Source organism: Schistocerca cancellata, chromosome 2 (genome assembly GCF_023864275.1).
Source record: "Schistocerca cancellata isolate TAMUIC-IGC-003103 chromosome 2, iqSchCanc2.1, whole genome shotgun sequence".
Taxonomy (NCBI): Eukaryota; Metazoa; Arthropoda; class Insecta; order Orthoptera; family Acrididae; genus Schistocerca; species Schistocerca cancellata.
This window is the reverse complement of record NC_064627.1, coordinates 65,832,701-65,853,739: the sequence shown is the minus strand read 5'-3', so window position 1 is coordinate 65,853,739 and position 21,039 is coordinate 65,832,701. Positions and strand designations below refer to the sequence as shown.

Genomic DNA, 21,039 nt, shown 5'->3' with positions numbered 1-21,039 from the left:
GATCTGGTGTTTCTTGCACCTCCCGTTACATGTACATTTTGAAAATCACTTTAAACTGCATATTCCAGATGAATTCTCGGTTGCAGCATTGGAAGTGTAATTGTTTCTATACATTTACGTAGGAATAACACGAGGCAGAACTAGAATCATTCAAATGTAGTTGCTAAGTCAAAACGAGAAACAACATCGCTCAAGACTTGCTGGTATCTCAGGGGAGCTAATGATCATAATTTTAAGATCCATAGTTTTAGCCCTTCGTACTCTGTTGTTGAATGTTGCTGTTCGACCTAGATCAATAGTGCTCACACTAAGAAGACAGACTTGCAACCCGATCAGGCTGTGAGAATAAATACTGTTTGTATTCGATGTACAAACACCGTATGGCTTCCTGTTCTCAAAAATATCCCACTAAACAGCTCGAAGAAGATTAGATGTTCTCCTGAAGATTTGCAACAATATTCAGTGCAATCCTCAGCTAGCTAGTCGTCGAAATTTTACACAAGCAGAACCAAGGAAACCGTCATGGTGCACAGCTAGGAACTTTGTTGGGTCCTCTCTCAGTGTGAACCACGCATGGAAAATCCATTGGTAGCAGTTACCTGTGATCGGAAAACATCTAATTGAGAACGGTTCCACGTGGATACAAGGATTTCATCTCCCCAGACGTCAGTGAAGAATCATGAACCGGATTCGAACTGACAAGGCAGTTGTCGTTATGTAATGTCCAAATTGGGACTGGATGGTTCTTCAAATTGCGACTCTGGTGCCTCCTTACAGTCAATCCACCGTATCATTGCTCTTCGAGCTCACAAAGGAACAATAACGGACATTCATCACCCATTGGATGAAGCGATTGAATGGGTCAGGGAGCTAGATCTGGAGTTTAAGATTGCATGAGGTTGTAATTCTGCACATCTGTCCACAAAAGTTGTATATATGACTTTAGTTTAGTTATATTATAAATAAAAAAATACACACCTTTGTACGAATGTTATTAGACAAGCGCAAGGTGGAGACAAACTGCGGCCCCTAGCATAAATGATGGCAGCTCACAGCAATGACGTGCGTCCGCACAGGCGATGGCACAGGGCAGTGAAGAGTGACAGTGTCTGCCTGCTCAGTATGGTGACGGCTGAGTATGTAGATGGCCCAGCTTGAACCGCGTTTCACCAGGGTGGGCGGCCACGAGCAGATGGCGGTCACCAGCAGGTGGCCTGCCGGTGGGAAGTCGGCAGCATTCACGCTTACACAGCCAACTGCTGCATCTACCGAAAACAACGTCTGGCGGTGGCTGCTTGCTGACTCATTGTGGCTTGTGGACTGGCCGGTACTTCTCCCCGTAGCCAGCGTCTAGCAATGACTGAGAATGCTTGTCAAAATTTGGCGGTTTATATGCAAGCTTGGTTAGATAGTGTTTTTGAAACGACTGCGCTCCTGTTCTCTACGCTGCAACTGGTCTGAAGTGCTAGGCATTATCGTTGGGCAACTATGACATTATTTCCCCAGCTTCCCTGTTATGTCAGAGACATCATATTCATGGTAGTGTTGTAATTTCTCTTGCCAGATGCCCTAGGTGGCGATTTCTGCAATATTAGTGTACTGAACACATCTTCTTGCCCCAGTATGCCTAGCTGTTGAGATAATTGGCGTGTGTGTGTGTTGGGGTTTATGGGCGCTCAACATCGAGGTCATCAGCGCCCTGACACACATTAAAAGGAACGAATGTGGAGAGACCTAATAAAACTGAAAAACACATTCAAAGAAAGCAGGAAAAGAGAGAAATTACTACATAAGAAAGTAAAAGCTAAGGGAAGGGAAAACATAGCAACAAGAATGACACAGGAAAGTGTCATTGGCTGGCCACTTACATAAAAGATGGGCGAGCTTGTCACACAGTGAGCAAATTAATATCCTCTCCCTAAAATCTTTGTAAAAACATTTGACAGGGCACAGAACTTTAAAACTTTAACCACATTCGTCCGAGTGTTGCCTAAAAGAGTTGGCAGGTCCGCTGGCAAATAAGCCGAGGCCCGCTGGTCAGAAAATAAAACACAATCCAGTAAAATGTGGCTCACAGTGACCTGGACGCCGCAAGCACCACACAATGGAGGGTCTTCTCGCCGGAGCAGGAAGCCATGCGTCAAAGGGCTGTGGCCTATTCGAAGCCGAGTGAGGAGAACCTCGTCCCGTCGACGGGGCTGATAGGAAGTACACCACACACGCGTTGTGGGCTTGACTAGACGGAGCTTATTGTCAGTCACTTCCAGCCACTCATCCTCCCACCGACACATGACTCGGGAGCTCAACAGCGAGGTGAGTGCGTGCAACGGGATAGCACACTGAGATACGTGTGGATCAAGACACGCCTCCTTGGCTGCGAGATCTGCCCTTTCATTCCCAGCAATGCCGACATGCCCCGGAACCCAGCAGAAAGCTACAACCTTCCCCAGTCGCTGTAGCCGGAGGAGGGCATCCTGGATGCTCTGGACTACTTTATCCGCCGGATACAAATGGTGCAATGATTGAAGGGCACTGAGTGAATCGGAACAGACAAGAAATTTAAGAGAGGAAGAAAGTCTCATCGGCGCCAGTGCCCGCAAGATCGCAGACAATTCTGCATCAAAGACAGTAAAAGTCTGAGGCAGGCGGACCTTGAGGACACGATCCGGAAAAACAACTGAGCAACCCACGGAATCCCCTTGTTTCGACCCATCCGTAAAAACAGCTACATAGTCGTGGTGCTCAGATAAAATAGCAGAAAATGCTGCAGTAAAAACGGTGGCAGGAGTGCAATCTCTCTTGTACTGCAATAAATCTAAAATCACGCGTGGCCTCATTAGTAACCAGGGTGGCAGGCGGTTAAAACCCAGGATTTGGGGTTGGACAGACTCCACACCGAGGGACTCAAGCACACGGAGAGAGATAATTGGCGACACCCTCCTTATGACTTCTTTTTGCTGAGCTGGTCACAGGAGCCGTTCACTTAACTGGGGGAACCATACTGCGCCACACCTCTTCCCTTTGGGAGACCCAGTCAACCAGATCGTCATCTGTGTACACCTTGGTAAAATCTTGGCAACACATCTATAATTTGACAGTTATATACAATACACCCTGATTCTTCTTATTCTAATTTAATGTGAACTACAATGTTCATTTGGTACTTATTAAATAAATTTCTATTTTTTTGATGTTAACTGAGTCTACTCGCAACTGATGCAGTGGGTGCTCAAGGGGATGGGCAGTTTTCCACTTAATACAGGTACAGAACTATAATTGCACCAGAAATTGAGACACTCATTGTCGTGACTTTATTGCATCATTCATCGTGGTATTGCTTTATGGGCTGAAGCATTTGCTCTGTGATAATGCGATCTTACTGATTCGCTGTTTCATCCAGTGAATGGAGGAGGTAGAGTTCCATAGGTGTTATTAAGGTAGGTTAGATGCTGGGCTGGAAGTATCTCCAATGGTTCATTTTGCCAGTATAACAAAGGCTGTGCCACATTCACAACAGTGGTCTCAGTTATGGTAGCTGGGAGATGAGAAGCTGCTCCTGTGTTCTTATATGCAGTACCATTAATCAGCAACCCATTGACTTATAGTTGTAATTGTGTCACGTCGTATACCGACCTCGCTCATATCAATTACGACAGCCACTTCAGGGTTGTACATGGAGTTTATCCAGTATCCGTTGGAAGTAAGGGTGTGGCGCTAGAATATTCGCTTGGACCAACGTGTGCTCTTGTTTCCCCTAAATATAATTGTACCTCACATACCTTTGTGTTGGTCTGAACCATTTGGATCGATCTCTCTCTGATAATGATGGCGTTTATCTGTCGACATTAACTCGTAACTCCTTCTTCATCTAGACATTGACATCAACACTTGTGCTCGTACCTGTATATACTTTCCCAGAATTTCCTACTTCGTTGAATGAGGTGGACTGTGAAGCATTCGCATTATTTGCTGATACGTGCTACCAGAAACTAGACCAGCACATAAATTCGGGCACTATCAGTGCTGATCCCCTCCACTATAATGTGACAGAATAACGCAGGGTCTGTTTAGTCAGCGTAGCTATGTGTTGTAGTTCAGCTGTCAGTTCCTCCTGGGCATTTCGAAGGCAGCCAGTATTGTTCTGGCCTATGCACAGCAGCCAATGCTATTACCTCTGTTCTAGATTCCCCTATATTGTCAGCTAGACATCGCAATAGTGTTCCCGCAGCTACTCTGGTATCTAACATATTTAGTTACGTCTGTGTCACATTTGGATCATGATTCACAGTCCCCACGGCCGTTTTCACATTTACTATCAATTCTATTGTTGTCTCTCACGACGTCTGAGTGTTATCCAAATTTCCTGCTCCAAGTTTGTCTGTAACATACTGTGCTACTGAATTATAGCTTTATTACAATTTGCTACGTGTATTATCTGCCTCAGCGTGTCATTTAACTGTTGGATATCATCAGTTTTTAGCAACCTTGCATCTACGTCCAGCGTATGTGGTAATAAATCCACTACTTGGCATAACTGATCCTGCAGATGCCCATAGGAGAGACGCAATCCCTGTTACTCTCTTTATATTTCCTTCAACGCTCCCTTTCTTCGGTCTCAGAGTGTAGCTCTCAGAACGTCTCTTCGAGCATCTGCACTTCATTCTTACTTCTCACACATTGTATGTTAGTTTCATCATCCAACAGTGGATGGTTAGGATAACGTCCCCCTGCTTGGAGAACAGTACCTCTCCATCCAGTTGCTGATTCTACACGGTGCCTACTGCTTCCCCACTGTAACAAGAAATCTGATGCATATCATGGTCATTCTTGGTGGTGACAGTACTCCCAACACACCTCTTGAAAAGATCCGATGCTCGAGATCTACCCATACATACATCATCAGTAACGTTAATCCTTCCGCCATGGCATCACATTCTCGTCTTCAGAATGAGATTTTCACTCTGCAGCGCAGTGTGCGGTGATTTGAAACTTACTGGCAGATTGAACCTGTGTGCCGGACCGAGACTCGAACTCGGGACCTTTGCCTTTCGAGGGTAAGTGCTCTATCATTTGAGCTACCCAAGCACGACTCATGCCCCGTCCTCACAGCTTTACTTCTGCTAGTACCTTGTCTCCTACTTTCCAAAATTTACAGAAGCTCTTCTGCGAACCTTGCAGAACTAGCACTCCTGAGAGAAGGGATATTGCGGAGACATGACTTAGCCACAGCCTGGGGGATGTTTCCAGAATGACATTTTCATTCTGCAGCGGAGTGTGCGCTGATATGAAACTTCCTGGCAGATTAAAACTGTGTGCCGGACCGTCTGAGCTACCCAAGCGCGACTCACGCCCCGTCCTCACAGCTTTACTTCCGCCAGTTGGTAGAGCACTTGCCCGCGAAAGGCAAAAGGTCCCGAGTTCGAGTCTCGGTCCGGCACACAGTTTTAATCTGCCAGGAAGTTTCACACTCTCGTCTTACTTAATTCCTAACAAAATTAACTCGTGTTCATACATAGCGTTACAAAATACATCAAAACGAATGAACATAAAGCTTCTCATAGTAAGAAACAATATCCCAAACAAAACAAAAAAGTTACATGAACAAGACACAACCATTAGCAACATTTCCCCAATGAATCCAACAATTTCTAGATAAGCAATGACAGAATGAACACTCTTGAAATACAGCATAGAAACCTACTCCTCTACTTTCAAGACTTTCGTGTGTATGGCATCTCATGTGTGGCTCATGTGAGCGTTTCCATCTCTCTACTCCTCCTTTTGCCTCCTAAGATCTTTTCAGGTAGTGGTCTAGTACCTGTAGCAAGAAATCTGAAGTGCTTGTAAAAGGATGAATATTTGTTTATCTGGCACTGGCAATTTATCATCCACCAGCACCGATTTTCCCACAACTTTGTATGGTCACTGGTAGCGTATGATAAATTTCGCTAGCTTACCCTTTGAATAGTCATACGGAAAGTAGTGATGGAAGCTGGCGAAGGGGTGCTGCTGTCTGTGCGCCGGCTGTGATTTTGATGTCGGTCGAGGGCTGTGGTTCAAAATGGTTCAAATGGCTCTGAGCACTATGGGACTCAAGTGCTGTGGTCATAAGTCCCCTAGAACTTAGAACTACTTAAACCTAACTAACCTAAGGACAGCACACAACATCTAGCCATCACGAGGCAGAGAAAATCCCTGACCTCGCCGGGAATCGAACCCGGGAACCCGGCCGTGGGAAGCGAGAACGCTACCGCACGACCACGAGATGCGGGCGAGAGCTGTGGTACATGTAAACACCAATCACAATAGTAACAGACTGCTTCCAATTTTGATCCGATATACAGCTCAGCAAAATGACGATAGCAACAGGGCATGTGACACATAACTGGTGCTGACTCCAAAATACGTATTATTGTGTGAACCTCACTGGCTGAATGCCAGCATATTCTTCCGTGATGTTTCCACGGAATTGTAAAAGATAGGCAGGTTCTTCAAGTCTCACAAATACCACGCTGAAGTTTCTATGACAGTCTTCTTCCCCACCATTCCCCTTGCAAATGAATGGGTAGGGTAGAAAGAAACAGTAAATCCACGCACCACATTGCATAATTGAAGATTCAAGCCGGAGCTGGTGATGACCTTCCCGATCCGTGGCAGCCATAACTTCTGACATTAATTTTAGCAGCCGGTGTGGGTGACTGCTGTGGCAGGTCGTGAGGCTGGCTGTGACAGGTCAGGATGCCTGTAATGCATCACCTTGAACATGGTTGCAGTGATGTGGCGGTACGTGTGAAGTGATTATTCATCAATCCATCATGAAAATGGTATTTTCACGTAACGTCTTTTATTCCATAACAAACTACCTAGTGATGACAGTATTGAAAGCTTGCTCCAGTGCCCTCTGTGATGCAGCTGGCAGAAGCATGCTGATGTCAGCAACGGCCTGTCATATCGGCAGGCAGTGGTGGCAGGCATGCTGCTGTCAGTGTGGCGGCTGTGATGCTGATGTTGGTCCAGCGCTGTGTGGCGCATGATTGACAGTATATGGCGCCTGCAGCAGAGGGCCTACTCCTGCTGCTCGGCATCAAGTTCACTGGGGCACATGGGACCAAATCTCAGTGCCTTCAATAGATGATGGCAGTTCACGGCGGCGATGTGTGTCGGCAGAGGCGATGGTGAACAGTGGCAGCTCGTGCCTGCACAGGGTGATGAATAGTGACACTGTTTTCCTGGTCAGTGCAGTGACGGCTGGGGAACTACAAGGCCTAAGGTTGAACCATGGTCTACTGGGGTAGCTGTCCAACAGCAGGTGACAGTCACCAAGCAGGTGGCCCGCCGCTGGGAAGACACTAAGCTGGCAACATTCAGACAGCACAGGCAGCGGCCTGCAGCTAGCAGAGACAGAGTCTGGAGGTGGCGGTTTGCTGATTCACCGCGGCTCGTGGGCTAGTGTGGACTTCCCTCTTGGCCAGTGGCAAGCAATGGCTGAGAAACTGGCAGTATATATGCAGGTCTGATCTGCTAGAGGTTTTTGAAATGGCTGCGTTTCCGGCCACCAACTCACTACAGGAGCGGGGTGTCAGGCATGACTATGGACTACCATGACATCAACGGCCCATTTTCCCTGTCATGTCAGATACTCCACAGGGCTGGCGGTGCTGTAATTACTTCTTTCAGACGCCCTTGGTTGCGACTTCTGCAATGTCGCGTCAGTATGCCTAGCTATTGAGGCGTCTTGTGACATCTCTCTTGCGTTGTCTTTGTGCTGAGTCAATTACAATAGCCATCCGCGTCGTCAGGAGCTGTAAACTGCAGGCTGTCGTAATATCAGTGGGAACCTGTCAGATTCTTCCTGCCCTGGCCGTGATACCAAGCACCAAATTTCATATCCTACTAGCAGAGTGAAATTAAACTCAGGGTTTTTGCTCAGTCACAATCGATGTGATTAAAGTTACACAGTAGACAGATAAGTCGTTCTCAGTCTCAAATAAAACAGATATATTGCGCTACTATGTTAAGAAGCGAAGGCTGAAAGGTGGAATGACTATGTAGAGGGTGCACTCCAAGGAAACAATCTTGAAGACTAAATTATAAAAAGAGAAAAGGGACTAAATGAAAATGAGACTTGAGACATGATATTGTGCGAATAATTTGACGGAGCAATGGAAGACCTAAATCGAAATGAGCCCCTGGAGTAGATGTTATTCCCTCAAAATTATTGAAATTTTTGGGACGGCTTGCCTGTCCCATTAGCTTTCACACTAAGAAAATATTTTAAAGACACTTGTGTGGAATGTCCTGACATAAGGATGTGAAACCTGGACTTTAGCATAGCAGGAGAAAGCTCGCCTGGAGGCTGTGGCTGTGGCAATGAGGTTCTGGAGGAAGATTACAAGAACCATCTGGACTTACAGAAAAACCAATGGGGAATGGTTTTACAAGAAATAAAGGAAAAGAGAGAACTACTGAAATTTACAGGACAACACAGCGCAAAGCTCTTTGGACACTTAATTAGACATGACATTCTTTTACAAAATTTTTCGAAGACACGATTGCAGAGGAAAAGACGAAGGGACGAACAAGAAAATTCCTATTTAAGGTGTTTGATCATTGAGATGGGATATTATTCATATATGGAGGCGAGGAGAACTGCTGAAGAGAGGAAGCTGTCACTATAGAGAAAAGGCTTAGCTCTGAAAGAAGAACAAGGATAATGGAAAGAGCTTGTCAAGATAGACCGTCGTCAAGATAGACCGAATGCCGTTACCTGGGCTGCAGAATGGATGATCTCGTGACTCGATGACTATCGTTCATTCAGCGAATAAGTTATTACAGATGATCGAAATGATTGCTCAGTAGCCTTTCCTATACATCTAAGGCCACAGGAAACCTCCTTCCACATGCAGTCTCAACTACTAGCACATGTACCCTGTTCGCTAACTGTATTGATCTCGGAAGTGCGAGTTGTTTCTTCGAAGTCCAGCTGAAAAGAGAGCGGATTATCTCTCCACGTCCTATTTAAGAAGTTTAGATCCAGAGAAAAACAGTCGACTAACCACACTGGGTTTTTCTGGAGCGAGTTCTGAAGGAGCCATTCTAGATGGTTACGTTGCCAAGCTCTAGCAACTTCTTGCCACCAGTTTCACTTCTGAACGTGAAGACAAGCTCTTACATTCGAAGGCACTGCTTTAACGGAAGTTGCCGTTTGGTGATTATTTGTTACTTATTAATGCCACTACACGCTGACCTAGAAAATTTTGGAGAAAATGCTCCAGTATCAGAGAAATATCATTATGTTATCGTAACTCTCGGTTGCCTCGGTAACACACATAAAATTAATATTCGACTTCCTGTAATTAATGAAAAACAAGGTTATCTGATCAATTTTATCTTTAATCATTTCTCGTATTTAAATCTAAGCATTTATCGATTGCAGACTCATTATCGCCACTCCTTCACGGTGTGGGATTACATTATTACTGTAATTTGTTGGAAGTACTTTCCATCGCCTTTTTCCTCGACATTGTCATTCTTGTTTTTCTTTTTTAGTCCACATTTCATTTCATATCATCTACCCGTAAACAAATTTTCTATTTTTGAGTGTCGTGATTATGCCACACATCATTTAGCACATTAATATGACAGAACCCTGTCAAGTTACGAACACCGAATATATCGAAGATATTATCGATGCTGTCTGGAAAGCCTCGTTTCAGAATAGTTAACTCGAACATAGGATCTACGGTGTCATGCTCAGGCGAAAATTGGTTATTATCGCCAAAGCGGACAGCTTTCACGAGAACAGCATAGAAAATATCACTCGTTTCAAACTTTACAAAGTTTCAACGGCAGCTTATAACTCAAATATGTACTAGCACTCCGTCTTCAGGCCAAGATCGGCCTACCGAGACCATCTGACCGCCGTGTCATCCTCCGAGGAGGATGCGGATAGGAGGGGCGTGGGGTCAGCACACCGCTCTCCCGGTCGTTATGATGGTATTCTTGACCGAAGCAGCTACTATTCGGTCGAGTAGCTCCTCAATTGGCATCACGAGGTTGAGTGCACCCCGAAAAATGGCAACAGCGCATGGTGGCCTGGATGGTCACCCATCCAAGTGCCGACCACGCCCGACAGCGCTTAACTTCGGTGATCTCACGGGAACCGGTGTAACCACTGCGGCAAGGCCGTTGCCCAAAGTATAATTTGTAACGAGCAGAATTTTCTTTCTTGACTATGAAATTCGTCTATAAAGTATTACGGTCATTCAAAAAGAAATGAGCTGGATGCTATAAAATGAACACCGCGGAAGGGATTGTAAAACCATAACCTACGGAAGGAGATTTGGTCCTCATAACACCGCTTAAGCTCCAAACTCGGCGCTGGAGGGACGTGGACGCACACCCACGTGACGACAGAGCGAGCAACTACACATGTCGACCGTCCACAGCACTCGTGCTGGAAACAGAGAAATGGAGCCTTCAAGAAAAGAGAAAAGGGGTGTAGTGACAGCGGAAGAAGTGCATAGAACGGAATGGATGCCGTCATTATTGAAGACCGGGGTGCTACGGTGATAGCCATTGCTCCAGAGGTCGGACTGAGCGTCGAAATCGCAACGAACATTCAGTGCTCTCCATACACTTGTGCCGCTATTGACTGAATTCTTCGGTCCAGCACTCCTTCTGCCGTAAGGAAACAAACTAAACTTCTTTTCGCTTCTTTTGAAGCCTGCATTTATCCGTTTTCTGAGCTGCTGAGTGCAGTGGACGGTCGACGACTGCACCTGCTCACCCTGTTGTCTGTCACCTGGGTGTTCTTCTAGCGTCCAGTTTGGGATGCCAGCGCTCTTACAGAAAGCACACCTTCTTCCGTAGGCATTGGCATTATGATTCCTTCAGCGGTTTTTATTTTACAGCCTTTGGCTCATTTCTTTTTGAATGATAGCAATAGGGGTGCCGAAACGTAAGGAAAGCCGGCCACTTCATCCCTTTCTTCGTGCTAACCAGCCAGTGAATAGTTTCATCAAATCTGCCTGAACATATTAAGTTAGAGACAGAAATGACTGAGCGATTGCATTGTGACTGACTGCGAATACTGCTGTGTTTCAGAGCGGAGGTGAAATGCACGGTTGTGCCGTTCAAAGGCGACACTTCCAGGACGTCCGATGTGAACGTGAAGAAGCAGTCTTCCAGCAAGGGGAGGCTGACAGGCGTGCGCTGGAGCAAGTCCACCAAAGACGTCAGCAAGCAGTGGTAAGTCAAGTCCTCTCCCATTGTCTATCGTACGCCAAAGTAAATGGAAATATACACTGAGGTGAGAAAAGTCATGGGATAGCGATACGCCCATTTACAGATGGCGGTAGCGTCGCTTACATAAGGCATAAAAGTGCAGTGGACTACCAGGGCCGTCATTAGCACTCAAGTGACTCACGTGAAAAGGTTTCCGACGTTATTGTGGTCGCACGATGGGAACTAACACGATTTGAACACGCAGTGGTAGTTGGAGCTAAACGCATGGGTCACTCCATTTCGGAAATCGTTAGGAAACTCAATATTCCGAGATCCACAGTGCCAAGAGTGTGGCAGAAAATACCAAATGTCCGTCATTACCTCTCATCACGAACAAAGCTGTGGCCGACAGACTTCACTTAACGACCGAGAGCAGCGGTGTATGCGTAGAGTTGTCAGTGATAACAGACAAGCAACACTGCATGAAATAACCGCAGAAACGCTTGTGAGACGTACGAGGAAGGTATCCGTTAGGACAGTGCGCGCGAAATGTGGCGTTAATGGGCCATGGCGGCAGACGACCTACTCGAGTGTGTTTGTAAACAGCACATCGCCTGCTGCGCCTCTCTTGGCCTCGTGACCCTATCTGTTTGACCTTTGACGGCTGGAAAACCGTGGCCTGGTCGGATGAGTCCAGATTTCGGTCGGTAAGAGCTGACGGTAGGGTTCGAGGGTGGCGGAAACCCACGAAGCTATGGACGCAGGTTATCAGCAATGAATGCTCTGTGGTGGCTCCATAATGGTGTGGACTGTGTTTACACGGAATGTGCTGGGTTCTCTAGTCCATCTGACCGATTTGTTGTTTGGAAATGGTCATGTTTAGCTACTTGGAGACCATTTGCGACCATTCATGGAGTTTACGTTGCCGAACAACGCTGTCGCTTGTCACTGGGTCACAGATGTTCGCGGTTGGTTTTAAAATAATATTCTGGACGACTCGAGTGAATGATTTTGCCACTCAGATCTCCCGGTATAAATCCCATCGAGCATTTATCGGACTTAATAGAGAGATCAGTTCGTGCACAAAATCCTGCACCAGCGACACTTTTGCAAACATTGACGACTACCGGGGTAGCGTGCTTGAATGTATGTGCAGGGGAATGCCAACGACTTGTTGAGGCCACGCCACACTGAACTGCTGTTCTACGCCGGGCAAAAGGAGAACCGACACGATATTGGGAGGTCTCCCATAACTTTTGTCATCTCAGTGTATTTACCTCCTCCTCATGTGTCAACCTTTGAGTCTTCAGATTGTGACGGATTGCTATTAACCCCTCTCTATACCGAAGCGAAAACTAGGGAACGTGCAACAGCAAACGAGAATTCTCTGTGGTGTAAACAGTAGGTCCACGTGCGCAAATTGTAGTCGGTCGCGAGCCTCGCGCATACGCTGATTGTTGGCTTTTTTCAGTGAGCCATCAAAGGAAGTTCGCATCCTCTCCACTTCGGCGTTACCACTACAGAAAGCATTCGCCTGCTGTTTTGTCTGTCTTTGTTGTTGTTGACACAAGTGGTGTGAGTGATGGAGTGGTCCGAAGAAAATGTTGCTGGTACAAAAATGTTAGAGCAATATACACTCCTGGAAATGGAAAAAAGAACACATTGACACCGGTGTGTCAGACCCACCATACTTGCTCTGGACACTGCGAGAGGGCTGTACAAGCAATGATCACACGCACGGCACAGCGGACACACCAGGAACCGCGGTGTTGGCCGTCGAATGGCGCTAGCTGCGCAGCATTTGTGCACCGCCGCCGTCAGTGTCAGCCAGTTTGCCGTGGCATACGGAGCTCCATCGCAGTCTTTAACACTGGTAGCATGCCGCGACAGCGTGGACGTGAACCGTATGTGCAGTTGATGGTCTTTGAGCGAGGGCGTATAGTGGGCAAGCGGGAGGCCGGGTGGACGTACCGCCGAATTGCTCAACACGTGGGGCATGAGGTCTCCACAGTACATCAATGTTGTCGCCAGTGGTCGGCGGAAGGTGCACGTGCCCGTCGACCTGGGACCGGACCGCAGCGACGCACGGATGCACGCCAAGACCGTAGGATCCTACGCAGTGCTGTAGGGGACCGCACCGCCACTTCCCAGCAAATTAGGGACACTGTTGCTCCTGGGGTATCGGCGAGGACCATTCGCAACCGTCTCCATGAAGCTGGGCTACGGTCCCGCACGCCGTTAGGCCGTCTTCCACTCACGCCCCAACATCGTGCAGCCCGCCTCCAGTGGTGTCGCGACAGGCGTGAATGGAGGGACGAATGGAGACGTGTCGTCTTCAGCGATGAGAGTCGCTTCTGCCTTGGTGCCAATGATGATCGTATGCGTGTTTGGCGCCGTGCAGGTGAGCGCCACAATCAGGACTGCATACGACCGAGGCACACAGGGCCAACACCCGGCATCATGGTGTGGGGAGCGATCTCCTACACTGGCCGTACACCACTGGTGATCGTCGAGGGGACACTGAATAGTGCACGGTACATCCAAACCGTCATCGAACCCATCGTTCTACCATTCCTAGACCGGCAAGGGAACTTGCTGTTCCAACAGGACAATGCACGTCTGCATGTATCCCGTGCCACCCAACGTGCTCTAGAAGGTGTAAGTCAACTACCCTGGCCAGCAAGATCTCCGGATCTGTCCCCCATTGAGCATGTTTGGGACTGGATGAAGCGTCGTCTCACGCGGTCTGCACGTCCAGCACGAACGCTGGTCCAACTGAGGCGCCAGGTGGAAATGGCATGGCAAGCCGTTCCACAGGACTACATCCAGCATCTCTATGATTGTCTCCATGGGAGAATAGCAGCCTGCATTGCTGCGAAAGGTGGATATACACTGTACTAGTGCCGACATTGTGCATGCTCTGTTGCCTGTGTCTATGTGCCTGTGGTTCTGTCAGTGTGATCATGTGATGTATCTGACCCCAGGAATGTGTCAATAAAGTTTCCGCTTCCTGGGACAATGAATTCACGGTGTTCTTATTTCAATTTCCAGGAGTGTAGATATAATATCTGCTCCTGGTATCCAAGCTATCCACAGCACAAATGGCGAAGGGAAAGAAATATGCTTGGTAGAAAACTGCCGAAGCACTCACAGATCTTAGTAGTGACGCGAGAAAGACGGTAAGTTCATTAGACGTTTGTATCTGTCGGACACGAAGTGATTAAGACAAGCTTTGTAATTCACTTTATTAAGAAATTACCTTGAAAATAAACAGGTGCGAATATGTATGGAGCATGCTGCTTAAACTTAAAAATATACGGCAGCTGTAGTTACATGGCTGATGCATCCTTGTTATTGTTATAGATATTTTATGATAAATAGAAATGGTTTACCCAGAATCTCGCTGTGTGCCCTCTAACAAAGTAATATACCGGGTGATCAAAAAGTCAGTATAAATTTGAAAACTGAATAAATCACGGAATAATGTAGATAGAGAGGTACAAATTGACACACATGCTTGGAATGACATAGGGTTTTATTAGAACCAAAAAAATACAAAAGTTTAAAAAATGTCCGACAACTGGCGCTTCATCTGATCAGAATAGCAATAATTACCATAACAAAGTAAGACAAAGCAAAGATGATGTTCTTTGCAGGGAATGCTCAATATGTTCACCATCATTCCTCAACAATAGCTGTAGTCGAGGAATAGTGTTGTGAACAGCACTGTAAAGCATGTCCGGAGTTATGGTGAGGCACTGGCGTCGGATGTTGTTTTTCAGCATCGATAAAGATGTCGGTCGATCACGATACACTTGCGACTTCAGGTAACCCCAAAGCCAATAATCGCACGGACTGAGGTCTGGGGACCTGGGAGGCCAAGCATGACGAAACTGGCGGCTCAGCACACGATCATCACCAAACGACGCGCGCAAGAGATCTTTCACGCGTCTAGCAATATGGGATGCAGCGCCTAGTTCTAATAAAACCCCATGTCATTCCGAGAATGTGTGTCAATTTTTACCTCTCTATCTACATTATTCCGTGGTTTATTAAGTTTTTAAATTTATACTGACTTTTTGATCACCCGCTACAAGATTTTATCAAGTAGCCCATGTGACAGGTGGTTTTATATTTCACAGCTCATTAATCGTATTTCATTCGCATTATCTTCTTGTGCGTAATATAATAAAATCCTAGAAGCGCTTCTCGTGCGTCACTTCAGAAGTGAGAAGCTATCTTATATAAAGCAGCTTTGCAAACTCGAAACTGTTACTAGCGTAAATGTCTCTGGTTGCTAATAATCAGGGTGTAAATTGTAGTCTTCCTCCTGGTTGATTTAGTGGAAGGTAGTGTTCTGCTTTTAAATTTATTCCTCAGCTGTAACGAGAAGCAGCGAAGAACGTTAAAAGTGTTTGATTCCATCGGAAAAACTGTTGTGCGCAGCGACTATGGTGTATTAAAAAAAAAAAAAACGGAATGCACCAATCAATCGCAAATCCAATCTGTGTTTTATTGCAGATCTGGATTTTAGCTATTGAGTAGATATCTTCAGTGCGTTTAAACAGTGATATGGACTCTTCAGTCTAGTGAAAACATGCTTTACTGTGCTACTTTAACACGTAAGTTAACTTGGCTATTGTGATTTACATATAACTGGTCGCTAAACACGTTTTCCACTCTTACTGAATCAAACGAAATGACAAACGTAATTTACTTAGGAGATGCGTGACGAAATCACTGTTTCCAGCAATTTCTGTGGTGGGTAGTTCTCCTGTTCATTAAGAACGGTTAGTTCCGCGTCTTATATTTTCCGAGCCAGTTTCATTTTGCCCACTCCCTAAACCATCGTGCACAACAGTTTCAATATCTTGTATACCATCCTCTAGTTACAATAAGGCCTGGCAATTTTACACACACACTATCGAACGTCGAATTCGGATATGATATCCTACGGTACTACCAGATGTTGTCTCAAGTAGTCACGCGGACAGAAGAACACGTATCTCTTCAAGTCTCACACAGTGTCAATAAGGAGCATCTCAGGTGATGGTGCTGGAAAATGGAGAGGACTAAAGATTATTAGTGTATATTGGGTAACGCGAAGTGTGTGGAGACGGTAGTTGTGTTGTGGACTTTTAACAAACATTAGGAGTGTAGTGTGAGTGTACTTTGTTGCTGACCACACCATGATATCCGGAGCTGGTACTACAACGTGACAGAAGCCATGCGATACCTCCTAACATCGTGGCAGACCTCCTTTCACCCGGCGTACTGCAGCACCACTACACCGCATGCACTCAACAAGTTGTTGGAAGTCTCCTGCACCAGTATTGACCCATTACACGAAAATTGGGAATCTGTGGTAGGGACTATAGGACCGAACTGCTGAGGTCATCGGTCCGTAGGCTTACTACTTAAGCTAAGCCAGACTAAGTTACGCTAAGGACAACACACATACCCATGCCCGAGGGAAGACTCGAACCTCCGACGGGGGAAGCCGCGCGAACCGTGACACCGCGCCCCAGACCGCTCGGCTACCATTATACTTTTGCAGCCGTCTGCATCTGCTACAGTGCTGCCAGTGCAGGAAATAAGGACGAGACGAGCTTTTAACTGCCTTCTTAAAATGTTCGACAGGTGGTCAGATCATTCGATCTAATTTCCAGTCAATTACATTTCATTTGAGGGATGAAGTAGTGAAGGCAGCAGAGGATCAAGTAGGTAAAAAGACGAGGGCTAGTAGAAATCCTTGGGTAACAGAAGAAATATTTAATTTAATTGATGAAAGGAGAAAATATAAAAATGCAGTAAATGAAGCAGGCAAAAAGGAATACAAACGTCTCAAAAATGAGATCGACAGGAAGTGCAAAATGGCTAAGCAGGGATGGCTAGAGGATAAATGTAAGGATGTAGAGGCTTATCTCACTAGGGGTAAGATAGATACTGCCTACAGGAAAATTAAAGAGACCTTTGGAGAAAAGAGAGCCACTTGTATGAATATCAAAAGCTCAGATGGAAACCCAGTTCTAAGCAAAGAAGGGAAAGCAGAAACGTGGAAGGAGCATACAGAGGGTCTATACAAGGGCGATGTACTTGAGGACAATATTATAGAAATGGAAGAGGATATAGATGAAGATGAAATGGGAGATACGATACTGCGTGAAGAGCTTGACAGAGCACTGAAAGACCTTAGTCGAAACAAGGCCCCTGGAGTAGACAACATTCCATTAGAACTACTGACGGCCTTGGGAGAGCCAGTCCTGACAAAACTACCATCTGGTGAGCAAGATGTATGAAACAGGCGAAATACCCTCAGACTTCAAGAAGAATATAATAATTCCAATCCCAAAGAAAGCAGGTGTTGACAAATGTGAAAATTACCGAACAATCAGTTTAATAAGCCACAGCTGCAAAATACTAACACGAATTCTTTACAGACGATTGGAAATACTAGTAGAAGCCGACCTCGGGGAAGATCAGTTTGGATTCCGTAGAAATACTGAAACACGTGAGGCAATACTGACCTGACGACTTATCTTAGAAGAAAGATTACGGAAAGGCAAACCTACGTTTCTAGCATTTGTAGACTTAGAGAAAGCTTTTGACAATGTTGACTGGAATACTCTCTTTCAAATTCTAAAGGTGGCAGGGGTAAAATACAGGGAGCGAACGGCTATTTACAATTTGTACAGAAACGAGATGGCAGTTATAAGAGTCGAGGGGCATGAAAGGGAAGCAGTGGTTGGGAAGGGAGTGAGACAGGCTTGTAGCCTCTCCCCGGTGTTATTCAATCTGTATATTGAGCAAGCAGTAAAGGAAACAAAAGAAAAATTCGGAGTAGGTATTAAAATCCATGGAGAAGAAATAAAAACCTTAAGGTTCACCGATGACATTGTAATTCTGTCAGAGACAGCAAAGGACTTGGAAGAGCAGTTGAATGGAATGAACAGTGTCTTGAAAGGAGGATATAAGATGAACATCAACAAAAGCAGAACGAGGATAATGGAATGTACTCGAATTAAGTCGGGTGATGCTGAGGGAATTAGATTAGGAAATGAGACACTTAAAGTAGTATAGGAGTTTTGCTATTTGGGGAGCAAAGTAACTGATGATGGTCGAAGTAGAGAGGATATACAATGTAGACTGGCAATGGCAAGGAAAGCGTTTCTGAAGAAGAGAAATTTGTTAACATCGAGTATAGATTTAAGTGTCAGGAAGTCGTTTCTGAAAGTATTTGTGTGGAGTGTAGCCATGTATGGAAGTGAAACATGGACGATAAATAGTTTGGAGAAGAAGAGAATAGAAGCTTTTGAAATGTGGTGCTACAGAAGAATGCTGAAGATTAGATGGGTAGATCACATAACTAATGAGGAAGTATTGAATAGGATTCGGGAGAAGAGACGTTTGTGGCACAACTTGACCAGAAGAAAGGACCGGTTGGTATGACACGTTCTGAGGCATCAAGGGATCACCAATTTAGTATTGGAGGGCAGCGTGGAGGGTAAAAATCGTAGAGGGAGACCAAGAGATGAATACATTAAGCAGATCCAGATGGATGTAGCTTGCAGTAGGTACTGGGAGATGAAGCAGCTTGCAGAGGATAGAGTAGAATGGAGAGCTGCATCAAACCGATCTCAGGACTGAAGATCACAACAACAACATACATTTCATTCATGCAAACGCACACACTAAATTACTTCCACTGATACTAAAACTGCAGAGCACCTAGACATTCATATATTTCAACGTAAAGTAAAAGTGCCACGCGCGGTTCTTATTTTCCACCGTGGCGGTACGCGCCTGCGAGTTATAAACGCTGGTCGGCAGCAAAGAGATATGCGTACACACGCACCGCATGTGAAGAAGGCGTACAGACATTCAACTCGCTTATCGATAGATCTTCGGCGGCGATGACATCATGACGACTTCTCTGCAGTTTAATTATCCCAAGAGCTTATCACATGCAGACAAGTCAGCTGCGGCCGAACGTTGTATTTATACAGGGCATTCCATGAACAGGGCATTCCTGAATGATGTGAAGATTCTAACATCCACTCCTTCCTTTTGGGATTCTGTCTTCAAGGAAGCTTTACAGATTAGCTAATAATTTAATAAATAGAGACGATATTTTTATTTTGGACAAAACATTAAATCCGACTCTGGGATAATTAAACTGCAGAGAAGTCGTCACGGTGTCATCGCCACCGAACGTACATCGATAAGCGAATCGAATGTCTGTGCGCCTTCGCCACAGGGGGCGCGTGTGTAAGCGTATCTCCATGTAATGCAGCGCGTCGCACTTGAACTGATGACTTGTGACTCAATCCAATGACGGCCGTAATTTGAGGTATAGATAAGATTTCTGAGATTGTATGCTTGAAATTAAATGGTCTACTTATTACGCCGCGAAGACCTGAAAAGGCACTTCCATAATAATCATTAAACTAATCGCGGACATACGTGGTCCGGCGACATGGCGCACTGTCGTCCATAAATAGTCGTCCTTGTTTGGGAACATGAAGTCCCTGAGTAGCTGCAGATGGTCTACAAATAAACAAACATAATCATTTCCCTTCAATGATTCAAGTAAACACAGCCGACGCCATTACAGAGCCGCCACCAACTTGCACAGTGCTTTGTTGGCAGTATGGGTTCATGGCTTTGTGGGGTCTCCGCCTTACCAACTGGAATCGGGACTCATCTCACCAGGCCGCGGTTTTCCTGTAGCCTAGGTTCCAAGCAATATGGTCACGATCCCAGGAGAGGTGATGATGTGCTGTCAGCAAATGCCCTCGTGTCGGTCGTTTGCTGCCATAGGCCATTAACGCCAAATTTCGCCGCCCTGTATGAGGGATGCGTTCGCCATACACGGTGATTTTTGCGGTTATTTCACGCAGTCCTGCTTGTCTGTTACCACTGATTACGCTACACGAACGCCGCTGCTCTCGGTCGTTAAGTGAAGGCCGTCGATCAGTGCGTGGCCCGTGGTGAGAGGCAACGCCTGGAATTTAAATTCTCGGCACACTCTCAACACAATGGATTTCGGAATATTGAATACCCCATCGATTTGCGAAATGGAATGTCCCATGCGTCTAGCTGCAAGTACCACTCCGCTTTCAAAGTCAGTTAGGTCCCGTCGTGCGGCCATAATCGCGTCGGAAACCTTTTCACACGAATCACCTGAGTACAAATCACAGCTCTGCCAATGCACAGCCCTCTTATACCTTGTGTACACGATACTGCCGTCATCTGTGCATGTGCATATCACTATCCCATGACTTTTTTCATCTGAGTGTATAACGAGGTACCTGGTACATTACGGTAATCCTCTCTCACAGTCGACATGCATGCACGTCCGAAGGAACATTGCATCGCAGTTTGAAATAGCACAGCCACTGCAATGTATTTATCCGCCGATACTGGGCGAGCGACTTTCAAATAAAGTATCTGCCCTGTACGGAAATATACATAATGGATGTATGAGTACACGTTGTAGACGTATGGTTGGCGACATGTGGAAGTTTGGATCTCGCAGTGAGGAATACTCGGATGTCCCAGTGAGGCATAAATTTTCACACCCCTCATGCCATTGTACAGCTGATGGTTGTCCATATTCGCAACTGCCTTTTGTCACTACATTAACGTCTTTCGCCGTATCAGGGAAACAGAATTGAAATGTTTGAGGAGCGGTTCTATTGCTCATATTCAACTCTCAGGGAACGCTCCCTGGTGGTTTTAGCTGACACTCTCTTTGAAGAATTGGTTCTAATTTGTGCTTTTAAGTAACAAGAATTTTCACAGTCAAGAAGA

The 21,039-nt window shown here is 45.8% G+C and overlaps 1 pseudogene; it reads right to left on the bottom strand.

Moving 5' to 3' along the window:
* Nucleotides 1-10,075: 10,075 nt before the first annotated feature.
* Nucleotides 10,076-10,193, bottom strand: LOC126164232 (5S ribosomal RNA; annotated as a pseudogene).
* Between the last annotated feature and the right edge of the window lie 10,846 nt (nt 10,194-21,039).